This window comes from Phocoena phocoena, chromosome 8 (genome assembly GCF_963924675.1).
Source record: "Phocoena phocoena chromosome 8, mPhoPho1.1, whole genome shotgun sequence".
In the NCBI taxonomy this organism is placed as follows: Eukaryota; Metazoa; Chordata; class Mammalia; order Artiodactyla; family Phocoenidae; genus Phocoena; species Phocoena phocoena.
This window is the reverse complement of record NC_089226.1, coordinates 61,141,999-61,153,687: the sequence shown is the minus strand read 5'-3', so window position 1 is coordinate 61,153,687 and position 11,689 is coordinate 61,141,999. Positions and strand designations below refer to the sequence as shown.

The window sequence follows — 11,689 nt, the reverse complement described above, 5'->3', positions numbered from 1 at the left end:
AAGGCTTTTCTCCTTAGCTTGTACCTGGCATTTTTCTCCCTGTACCTTCACAGGGTCTTCCCTCTGTGTGTGTCCATATCCAAATTTCCTCTTCTTATAAGGACATATATTAGAACTCCTTTATGTTTTTTTTTTAATTGTGGCAAAACATGCATCACCAAAAATTTAGCATCTTAACCATTTTGAAGTGTATAGTTAAGTAGTATTACATACATTCATACTGTTGTGCAATCATCACCATCCATCTCCAGAACTCTTTTCATCTTGAAAAATTGAAACTCTGTACACACTAAAAGTAAAAGCTTATTCCTCCTTCCCCTCTGTCCTGGGATACCACCATTCTATTTTCTATCTCTATGAATTTGACAATTTAGGTACCTCATATAAGTGGAGTCACATAGTATATGTCTTTTGTGACCAGCTTATTTCTTTTAGCATAATGTCCTCGAGGTCCATCCATGTGGCAGCATGTGTCAGAATATCCATTCCTTTTAAGGTTAAATAATATTCTATTATTTGTATACATCACATTTTGTTTATCCTTTTATCCATACTTTGACACTTGGGTTGCTTCCACCTTATACATATTATGAATAACATTACTAAAGGAATGGGTGTACAAACATCCCTTTGAAATCCTGCTTTCAGTTCTTTTGGATATATATACAGATTTGGAATTGCTGGATCATATGAGGATTCTATTTTTAATTTTTTGAGAAACTGCCATACTGTTTACCATTTTATATTCCCATCAACAGTGTATAAGGGGTTCCAATTGCCCCACATCCTCATCAGCAATTTTCTGGGTTTTTTTGAAGTATAGTTGATTTACAATATTATATTAGTTTCAGGTGTACAACATAGTGAATGAATATTTTTATAGATTATTTCACATCCCAAATATGAATGAAAACATATAGTATTTATGTCTATCTGATTTCCTTCACTAAGTATAATATCCTCCAGGTCCATCTGTGTTGTTGCAAATGGCAAAATTTCATTCTTATTTATGGCATTCTTATTCGGGCTGATTTATATATATAATAGGTATATTATATATATAATATGTGTACTATTAAACACCATCACATCTTCTTTATCCATTAACCTGTAGTTGGATACCTAGCTTGTTTCCATATCTTGGCTGTTGTAAATAATGCAGCTATGAACATTAGAGTACATGTTTTTTTGAATTATTGTTTACATTTTCTTCATATATATACCCAGAATTGGAATTGCTGGATCATATTGTATTTCTACTTTTAATTTTTTGAGTAATCTCCATACTGTTTTCCATAATGGCTTTCCCAATTTACATTCCCACCAATAGTGACTAGGGTTCCCTTTTCTCCACATCCTCACCAACAGTTATTTGTTGTCTTTTTTGCTGACAGTCATTCTAACAGTTGTGAGGTGATATCTCATTGTGGTTTTGATTTGCATCTCCCTGATAATTAGTGATGTTGATCATATTTTCATGTGCTTCTTGGCCATCTGTATGCCTTCTTTGAAAAAAAAGTCTATTCAGGTCTTCTGCCCATTTTTAAATTGGATTGTTGCTTTTTTTGATATTGAGTTGTATGAGCTCTTTATATATTTTGGACATTAACCCCTTATTTGTCATATCACTTGCAAATATCTTCTCCCATTCAGTAGGTTGTCTTTTTGTTTTGTTGATGGTTTCCTTCACTGTGCAAAAGCCTTTACATTTAATTAGATCCTATTTGTTTATTTTTACTTTGCTTTTACTTACCTAAGGCTACAGATTGAAAAGAATAATATTGCTAAGTCTTATGTCAAAAAGTGTACTGCCTATGTTTTCTTCTAGGAGTTTTGGGATTTACAGTCTTACATTTAAGTCTTTAATCCCTTTTGAGTTTATTTTTGTATATGGTGTGAAGAATGTTCTAATTTCATTCATCTACATGTAGCTCTCTAGTTTTCTAATAATTGTTTATTAAAAAGACTGTCTCTTCTCTATTGTATATTTTTACCACCCTTGTCATAAATTAATTGACCATATGTGTGTGGGTTTATTTGTGGCTCTCTATTCTGTTGCATTGATCTATGTGTCTATTTTTGTACCAGTACCATAGTGTTCTGATTATTGTAGCTTTGTAGTATAGTCTTAAGACAGGGAGGGTAATACTTGCACTTTGTTCATTTTTCTCAAGTTTGCTTTGGCAATTTGGGGTCTCTTGTTTCATAAAAATTTTAGGATTATTTAAGTTCTATGAAAAATATGGGTATTTTGAGAGGGATTATTAAATCTGTAGATTGCTTTAAGTAGTATGGACATTTTAACAATATTCTTCCAATCCATGAAAATAAGATATCTTTCCCTTTACTTGTATCATCTTCAGTTTCCTTCATCAATGTCTTATAATTTTTAGAGTATAGGTCTTTCACCTCCTTGAAGTTTATTCCTAGATACTTTGTATTTCTTGATGCAATTGTAAATGAGATTGTTTTCTTGATTTCTATTTCTGATAGTTTATTACTAGTGTATAGAAAAGCAACAGATTTCTGTATATTATCTTGTATCCTGCAACTTTACTGAGTTCATTTATTCTAATAGTTTTTTGGTAGAGACTTAAGCGTTTTTTATATATACTATCATGTTATCTACAAACAGTGACAGTTTTCTCTACCAATTTGGATGCCTTTTACTTCTTGTCTGATTGCTGAAGCTAGGACTTCCAATACTATGTTAAATAGAAATGGTGAGAGTGGCCATCCTTGTCTTCCTGATTTTAGATGAAAACTTATCAGTTTTTCACCATTGAGTATGATGTTAGCTGTGCGTTTGCATAAATGGTCTTTATTATGTTGAAATATGGTCTCTCTATACCCACTTTGTTGAGAGAGTTTTTATCATGAATCGGTGTTGAATTTTGTCAAATGCTTTTCCTGCATCTATTGAGATGATCATGTGATTTATATGTGTTTTGTTAATGTGTATTACATTGATTTTTTGTGGATATTGAACCATCCTCGCATCCCTGGAATAAATTCCACTTGATCATGGTGTATGATCCTTTTTATATATTGTTGAATTTGGCTTGCTAATATTTTCTTAAGAATATTTGCATCTATATTCATCAGAGATAGTACCCTATAATTTTCTTTCTCCCCTCCTCCCCCTCCTTCTCCTCTCCCTCCTCCACCTCCTCCTCCTCCTCCTTCTTCTTTTTTGGTAGTGTCTTTGTGTGGTTTGGTATCAGGGTAATGGTGACCTGATATAGTGGATTTGGGAGTGATCCCTCCTCTTCAAATTTTTTGAATAGTTTGAGAAGGATAGGTATTAAAAACTCTTCTTTATATGTTTGGCAGAATTCCCCTGTAAAGATGTCTGGTCCTGGACTTTTTTGGGGGGGAGGTTTTTGACTACTGATCCAATTTCAATACTAGTAATTGGTCTGTTCACATTATATATTTTTTTCCTAATTCAGTCTTAAAAGATTGTATGTTTGTAGCAATGCATCCATTTCTTCTAAGTTGTCCATTTTGGGGGACTATAACTGTTCATAGTATTCTTATGATTATATTTCTGTGATATTGGTTGTAATTTCTCCTCTTTCATTTCTTATTTGTTTATTTGGGTACTCTTTTTTCTTAATGAGGCAGGCTAAAGGCTTATCAATTTCATCTTTTAAAAAAACAGCTCTTGGTTTCATTGATATTTTTTATTGATTTTTGGTTTCTATTTTACTATTTCCTCTCTGATCTTATTTCCTTCCTTATGGCATTCATCTTTGTTCTTCTTTCTATAAATCTTTTAGATAGTAGGTTAGGTTGTTTAAGATGTTTCTTTGGTAGGCCTGTATTATTAGAAAATTCTATCTTAGAACTGCTTTTGCTGCATCCCATGGGAAAAGGGTGTTTTTATTTTCATTGGTCTCAAGGTATTTACTGATTTCCTCCTTGATTTCTTCATTGATGGATTGGTTTTTTAGTAGCATGTTATTAGGCTCCACAAAAGGGTCCTCCACAGGTCTTTGCACATAAATCTACTTCTATCCCTGGTTTCTGCTGAAATGGCTATTTGGATCAACAAGTCACAAACCTAATCTTTTTTAGAAAATGGTTTCCCAAGCATGCCCTAGATGTTTTCCCCTCAATACATTCTAATTTTTTGCATATAAATAGGCTGAGAATTTTCCAGATATTCAAGTTCTGGTTCCTTTTTGCTTAACAAATCTTTCTTCAATTTATCTCTTTCCACTCTCATTTTACTGTAAGAAGAAAGATAAAACCAGGACATATCTTCATGACTTTGTTTAGAAATATCAGCTAAATATCGAAGTTCATCACTTACAAGTTCTGTATTGCACAAAATTTGAAAACAATAAAGTGGCAAAAAACATGACCAAACTGTAATTAGGATCACCTTTCCTCCAGTTTCCAATAACACATCCCATCTTTCTGTCTGAGACAGTACCAGAAGCACTTTATTGTTCATATTCTACCAAAGTTCTGTTCATGATCATGTATGATATCTGTTCTGTCTTCTAAGTATATAGAAATTTTCTCTGCAGTTCTTTTTCTGAGCCCTAACCAGAATTGCCTTTATTTGTTTTAAGTGTCATAACTTTCTTTCAAGTTGTTATAACAATAACACACAAATTGCAAAGATAAATTTTTAAAAGAGACTATATGTCAGTCCTAATCTCCCAATTCGTCCCACCCTCCATGCATTAGATAGATAACTGGCAGGAACATGCTATAAAGCACAGGAAGCTCAGCTCGGTGCTCTGTGATGACCTAGATGGGTGGGATGTGGGAGGTGGGAGGGAGGTCCAAGAGGGAGGGGATATAGGTATACATATAGCTGATTCATTTCATTGTACAGCAGAAACTAACATAACATTGTAAAGCAATTATACGCCAATAAAAAATTTTTTTAAAAGGGACTATAAACCTAACAAGATTATAACTAGAGGCCTTAGCAATGATAATAAAAAAAGCTCCCATTGTATATATGTACCACCTCTTCTTTATCCATTCCTCTGTTAATGGACATTTAGGTTGCTTCCATGTCCTGGCTATTGTAAATAGTGCTACAGTGAATATTGAGGTGCATGTATCTTTTGGAATTATGGTTTTCTCTGGGTATATGCCCATGAGTGGGATTGCTGGGTCATATGGTAGTTCTATTTTTAGATTTTTAAGGCACCTCCATACTGTTCTCCATAGTGGCTGTATCAATTTACATTCCCACCAACAGTGTAAGAGGGTTCCATTTTCCCCACACCCTCTCGAGCATTTATTGTTTGTAGATTTTTTGGTGATGGCCATTCTGACCAGTGTGAGGTGATACCTCATTGTAGTTTTGATTTGTATTTCTCTAATAATTAGTGATGTTGAGCTTTTTTTTCCATGTGCCTCTTGGCCATCTGTATGTCTTCTTTGGAGAAATGTCTGTTTAGGTCTTCTGCCCATTTTTTGATTGGGCTGTTTGTTTTTTGATATTGAGCTGCATGAGCTGTTTATATATTTTGGAGATTAATCCCTTGTCAGTCGCTTCATCATATTTTCTCCCATTCTATGTGTTGTGTTTTTGCTTTGTTTATGGTTTTCTTTACTATGCAAAAGTTTTTAAGTTTAATTAGGTCTATTTGTTTATGTTTGGTTTTATTTTCATTACTTTGGGAGGTGGATCAAAAAAGATATTTCTGAAATTTATGTCAGACAATGTTCTGCTTATGTTTTTTCTAAGAGTTTTACAGTATCTGATCTTACATCTAGATCTTTAATCCATTTTGAGTTTATTTTTGTGTATGGTATTAGAGAATATTCTAATTTCATTGCTTTACATGTAGCTGTCCAGTTTTCCCAGCAACGCTTATTGAAGAGACTGCCTTTTCTCCACTGTATAGTCTTGCCTCCTTTGTCATAGATTAATTGACCACAAGTGCATGGGTTTATTTCTGGGCTTTGTATTCTGTTCCATTGATCTATATTTCTGTTTTTGTGCCAGTACCATACTGTCTTGATTACTGTAGCTTTGTCGTATAGTCTGAAGTCAGGGAGCCTGATTGCTCCAGCTCTGTTTTTCATTCTCAAGATTGCTTTGGCTATTTGGGGTCTTTTGTGTTTCCATACAAATTGTAAAACTTTTTGTTCTAATTCTGTGAAAAATGTCATTGGTAATTTGATAGGGATTGCATTGAATCTGTAGATTGCTTTGGGTAGTATAGTCATTTTCACAATATTGATTCTTCCAATCCAAGGACATGATATCTCTTTCCATCTCTTTGTGTCATTTTTGATTTCTTTCATCAGTATCTTAAACTTTTCTTTTGCCTCCTTAGGTAAGTTTATTCCCAGGTATTTTATTCTTTTTGTTGCAATGGTAAATGTGATTATTTCCTTAATTTGTCTTTCTGATTTTGTGTTGTTAGTTTACAGGAATGGAAGAGATTTCTGTGAATTAATTTTGTATCCTGCAACTTTACCAAATTCATTGATTAGCTCTAGTAGCTTTCTGGTGGCATCTGTAGGATTTTCTGTGTATAGTATCTTGCCGTCTGCAAACAGTGACAGTTTTGCTTCTTTTCCAATTTGGATTCCTTTTATTTCTTTTTCTTCTCTGATTGCCATGACTAGGACTTCCAAAACTATGTTGAATAACAGTGCCAAGAGTGGACACCATTGTCTTGTTCCTGGTCTTCATTTTTTCACCATTGAGAATGAAGTTTGCTGTGGGTTTGTTGAATATGGCCTTTATTATGTTGAGGTAGTTTCCTTCTATTCCCATTTTCTGGAGAGTTTTTTTTTTTTTTTTTTTTTTTTTGCGTTACGCAGACCTCTCACTGTTGTGGCCTCTCCCGTTGTGGAGCACAGGCTCCTGACGCGCAGGCTCAGTGGCCATGGCTCACGGGCCCTGCCGCTCCGCAGCATGTGAGATCTTCCCAGACCGGGGCACGAACCCGCATCCCCTGCATCAGCAGGCGGACTCTCGACCACTGTGCCACCAGGGAAGCCCCTTCTGGAGAGTTTTTATCATAAATGGGTATTGAATTTTGTTAAAAGTTTTCTGTGTCTATTGAGATTATCATATGGTTTTTATTCAGTTTGTTAATATGGTGTATCACATTGATTGATTTGTGTATATTGAAGAATCCTTGCATCCCTTGAATAAATCCCACTTGATCACAGACTGTGATCTTTTTAATCTGTTTTTGGATTCTGTTTGCTAGTATTTTGTTGAGGATTTTTACCTCTGTTCATTAGTGATATTGGTCTGTAATTTTCTTTTTCTGTGATATCTTTGGTTTTGGTATCAGGGTGACGGTGGCCTCATAGAATGAGCTTGAGTGTGCTCCTCTGCAATTTTGGGGGAGAGTTTGACAAGGATAGGTGTTAGCTCTTCTCTAAATGTTTGATAGAATTCTCCTGTGAAGCCATCTGGTTCTGGACTTTTGTTTGGAAGTTTTTTAATCAAAGTTTCAATTTCATTACTTGTGATTGGTCTGTTCATATTTTTAATTTTTTCCTGGTTCAGTCTTGGAAGGTTGTACCTTTCTAAGAATTTGTCCATTTCTTCCAGGTTGTCCATTTTATTGGCATATAGTTGCTTGTAGTAGAGCACAGAATTTGAGAGAGTGTCCTAGATTATCCTGGTGGGCCAATCTAAATCCTGAAAAACAGAGAACCTTTCCTGGTTGGGTCAGAGAAATGAGACATTGCTGAAGTTGAACATGGAAGAAGAGGACTACAAGCCAAGGAAAGCAGGTGGTCTCTAGAAACTGCAAAAAGCAAGGAAATGAATTCTCCGCCAGAGCCTCCAGAAGGAAAGCAGCCCTACCCATGCCTTGATTTTTACCTCAGTGAAACTCATGTTGGATTTCTAACCTAACTGAAGAACTGTAAGAAAATTAATTAGTGCTGTTTTAAGCCACTCCCTAAGTTTGTGCTAACTTGTTATAGCAGTAATAGAAAAATAGTGCAGAGTGTTACAAGAAAAGACTTCTGAGTTCACAGCATTGTTAGCGGTAATCATAGGGAGAAAAATCTTCATATTTTTTATCTTTAAAGAAGGTAAAATCTTACCACGTGAGAATGTATGTTAGGTGCATCCATTTATACCTCTGCATTTACTGCTCCTTAATTCAGTTGTGGAGAAGAATAAATTTCATACTGTAGATTTTTTGCTTACCTTGCATGGAAGAAAATTGTCCAGCTATTATTACCTTTTAAATTTGTCAAAGTTTGGACATATAAAAACCAGAATTGCCTTTAATGTCCATATTACTACCAACAATATCTTTGAGGCAATATAGGCTTTTTCTAACATGTATCTCAAATTTTCTAACCTCTACGCCTTTCCCTGTTCCAAATCCACTTATATATTTTAGGTATTTGTTACACCAGCACCTCACTTAGCACTGAGAACCTTTATCCCTGGAAGGTCACAAGCTCTCCAAAATTCTAAGCATTTAGTCAGAGGCTGGACACCACCTGTCAGAGTGACTAAGGAAGGATTCTCATATCAGATGGAATGTTAAGACCTGAGAGAGTACTGAGTAGATAATTAACCAAATTCTCATGGACTCAGGGTAGAAACAAAGATTCTCTGTCTTCTCTTAAGTAATCGAACTTGGAAACATCTTTGTTTTTAGGTCATGTCACCAAGAGGAGAGTTGGTTAAGCCTTTATGAAACCCATATCATTAATGAGGACTCTGTGAAGAAAGAGCCAAGTCAGCCGTTTGAGTCCAAGGACTCAGGCCCTTGAGTCCTAATCAGACTGGAGACCCTTGAGCATTTTGGGACATTATTTAGTTTTTTTCATTTTAGGGCCTAAACAGGAAGGGCCTAAACAAGGAGACTCTGGCAGCCCTCTACTTCTTATTATATCACCATCCCCACTCCAGCAGTCAACATGTCCCTCTCTTTCTCCACCTGTCCCTCACTTTCCATTTACACATCTTTTCTCAGGAATAATCCTAAGACTCGTTCACAAATCTGCTTGGTCTTGACCCCATAGATGATGGGATTGACCATGCGTGTGAAGAGCAGATTGAAATTGGCAAGGAATATGTGCATAGGTGAGGCAGCCCGGCAAGCCACACGGTGCATCACTGAGGAGATGACCACAGGTGTGTAAAAGGCTAAAATGGCACCTATATGGGACATATATGTCCCAAAAACCTTGTAACGGGCCTCCTGAGAGGCAAGCTATAGAACTGCCTGAAGGATGAAGATATAAGACAGGATAATAAAGAGCAGGTCCAATACCACTATGAACATGGCCACAGCAACGCCATAGATATTGTTGAAGTGAGTGTCCCCACAGGCCAGCCTTACCACATCCATGTGCTCACAGTAGCAGTGGGCAATCACTGGACTTCAGCAGTGGTGGAAGCGTCTGAGCAGAAAGGGGAGTAGAGTCATTAGTGTCACAGCCCGAGTCACAGCAGCCATGCCAATCTTGGTGATAAGTGGTCTAGTAAGGTGTAGTGCAGTGGCTTGCAGATGGCCACGTAGTGATCAAAGGCCCTTGCCAGCAGCACTGCCGACTCTATGACAGTGAAGGAGTGGAGAAAGAACATCTGGACCAGGCAGGCATAGAAGTTGATCTCTCAGTCTCTGAACCAGAATATGGCAAGCATTTTAGGCAGTGCTGAAGAAGGACCAGATCAATGGTTGCCAACACGGCCAGGAAGAGGTACATGGCTTCATGAAGGGCTACATTAACCAGGATAATAAAAAAAAAAAAGTGTGTAGTTTCCCAGCAGGACCAGAGTATAGGCAAAGCAGAAGGGAATAGAGATCCAGATCTGCAAGTGCTCCAAACCTGGAATTCCTACCAACAGGAAGGAGCTTGGATGGGTTGAGGTAATATTGGCTCCTGGAAATTCTTCTTGTTGATTTTCTTAGGCTCCTTCACCTTGGGAGAGTATTCAGGGCATATAGGATTAGAGAGATCAAGCTATGACATCCCACCTTGGAGGATTAATTCTTGATCCTGGTCCTAGTCTTTAAATAAAATCAGCTAGTCTTGAAAGATGTGAAGAAACATAATTCAGATTTCCTGCCCACACAGAACTTTGTGTTTTATTGAGTAATATTTTAAATATCAATAGAACTGATACCACACAACAGCTTTCATAAAAGAATGCAGAGAAGGTAGTGTTTTGTGTTCTTAATGATGACAGGATTGTACTGATAAAAGAAGTGAAGTGTATTTAACTTAACTGCTTTAGAAGACATATTTTTACCATACTACCTGCCAAACAAAATTCCCAACCACATAAGTAAATATTCTGTCTTAATCTCTGGCTTGGGTGCCTATATAAATCAAATAAACTGCAACTTCTAGTGCCCCAATTAATCATACAATGTTTATTTTCTCTAGAACTGTGCAATTGGATATGGTTGCCACTGGTCACATGTGTCTATTTCTGTTAATTAAAATTAAATTAAAAATTCAATACCCCAGTCACACAAAGTGCTTTAAGTGTTCAATAGCCACATGTGACTAGTGGCTACCAAATTGTACGTTTCAGATACAGAAAATTTCCGTCCTTGCAGAAAGTTCATTGGAGGGAACTGTTCTGGTATGTATGTTCCAGGTGTTCTCAACACCCAGAAACCTCTAAATACAGCCCTGCCTGCCCCTTACTGAGAAAATCAGGAGCCTCATCTTTTGTCTCTCCTTCATCTAAATTCATGGTAACCTCTCTATTCATGGAGCTCTACCTCCACCCATCTTCTAGCACCTTCTTTTTCATCAAGAAGAACTCTCATATTTAGCAAGACTGACCTCTTAATTCCACGCAAAATATGCTTATTCTTAACAATCTTTAATCTCCCCCCCCCCCGCCCTCATTTTTCTCCTTTCTTCTGTTAAATTACTAAACACTGAAGTTGCCCTGTTTTTATCCAGGTACTCTTCTCTACTTTTACAGGATCAACTTAATGAAGCTCTTCTGAGTATTAAATGAAATAATGTATTCAAACACCAAGGTCCATGATCAAAATAAGCACTAAAAAATTTATTAGTGGGCTTCCCTGGTGGCGCAGTGGTTGGGAGTCCGCCTGCCGATGCAGGGGACACGGGTTCGTGCCCCGGTCTGGGAGGATCCCACATGCCGCGGGGCGGCTGGGCCCGTGAGCCATGGCCGCTGGGCCTGCGCGTCCGGAGCCTGTCCTCCGCAACGGGAGAGGCCACAGCGGTGAGAGGTCCGCGTAACGCATAAAAAAAAAAAAAAAAATTTATTAGTCTCTTTTCTCAATAGGAGAAAATTGAGTTTGGAAAATTAAGTAATATCTCTAAAATACCATAACTAGTAGTATCAAGCAGACAATTTTGTGTTTTAGGACTTTCCAAATCCAGTGTCCTAAAAATTGTGCCTTACTGTTTTCACCTAAACACCCAGAGGCAACATACATCAGGATATCCAGATTGGAAATAGACTAACTTATTTCCATGTGGTATGGGAAAATTTTAGAATCTGAGTTCTTGGCTCAAGTCATGACCACCACTTATTCTAGATGCATGACCTTGTATAATACAAATCTATCTCTGTAAATAGTGAATTACACTGCCCTACCTTTATCTGAGAGTTGTAGGGAGAGTAAGTTCAATTACGTATAAAATCTTTGTATAATTATTTACTGTTTACACAGCCTTAATTTTCATTTATGTTACTATATCTTAATAGAATTCTGATGTTTTTTTA

At 36.7% G+C, this 11,689-nt stretch overlaps 1 pseudogene; it reads right to left on the bottom strand.

Annotated features, from left to right (window-relative positions):
- Window positions 1–8,924: 8,924 nt before the first annotated feature.
- Window positions 8,925–11,399, bottom strand: LOC136127153 (olfactory receptor 52K1-like; annotated as a pseudogene).
- Between the last annotated feature and the right edge of the window lie 290 nt (window positions 11,400–11,689).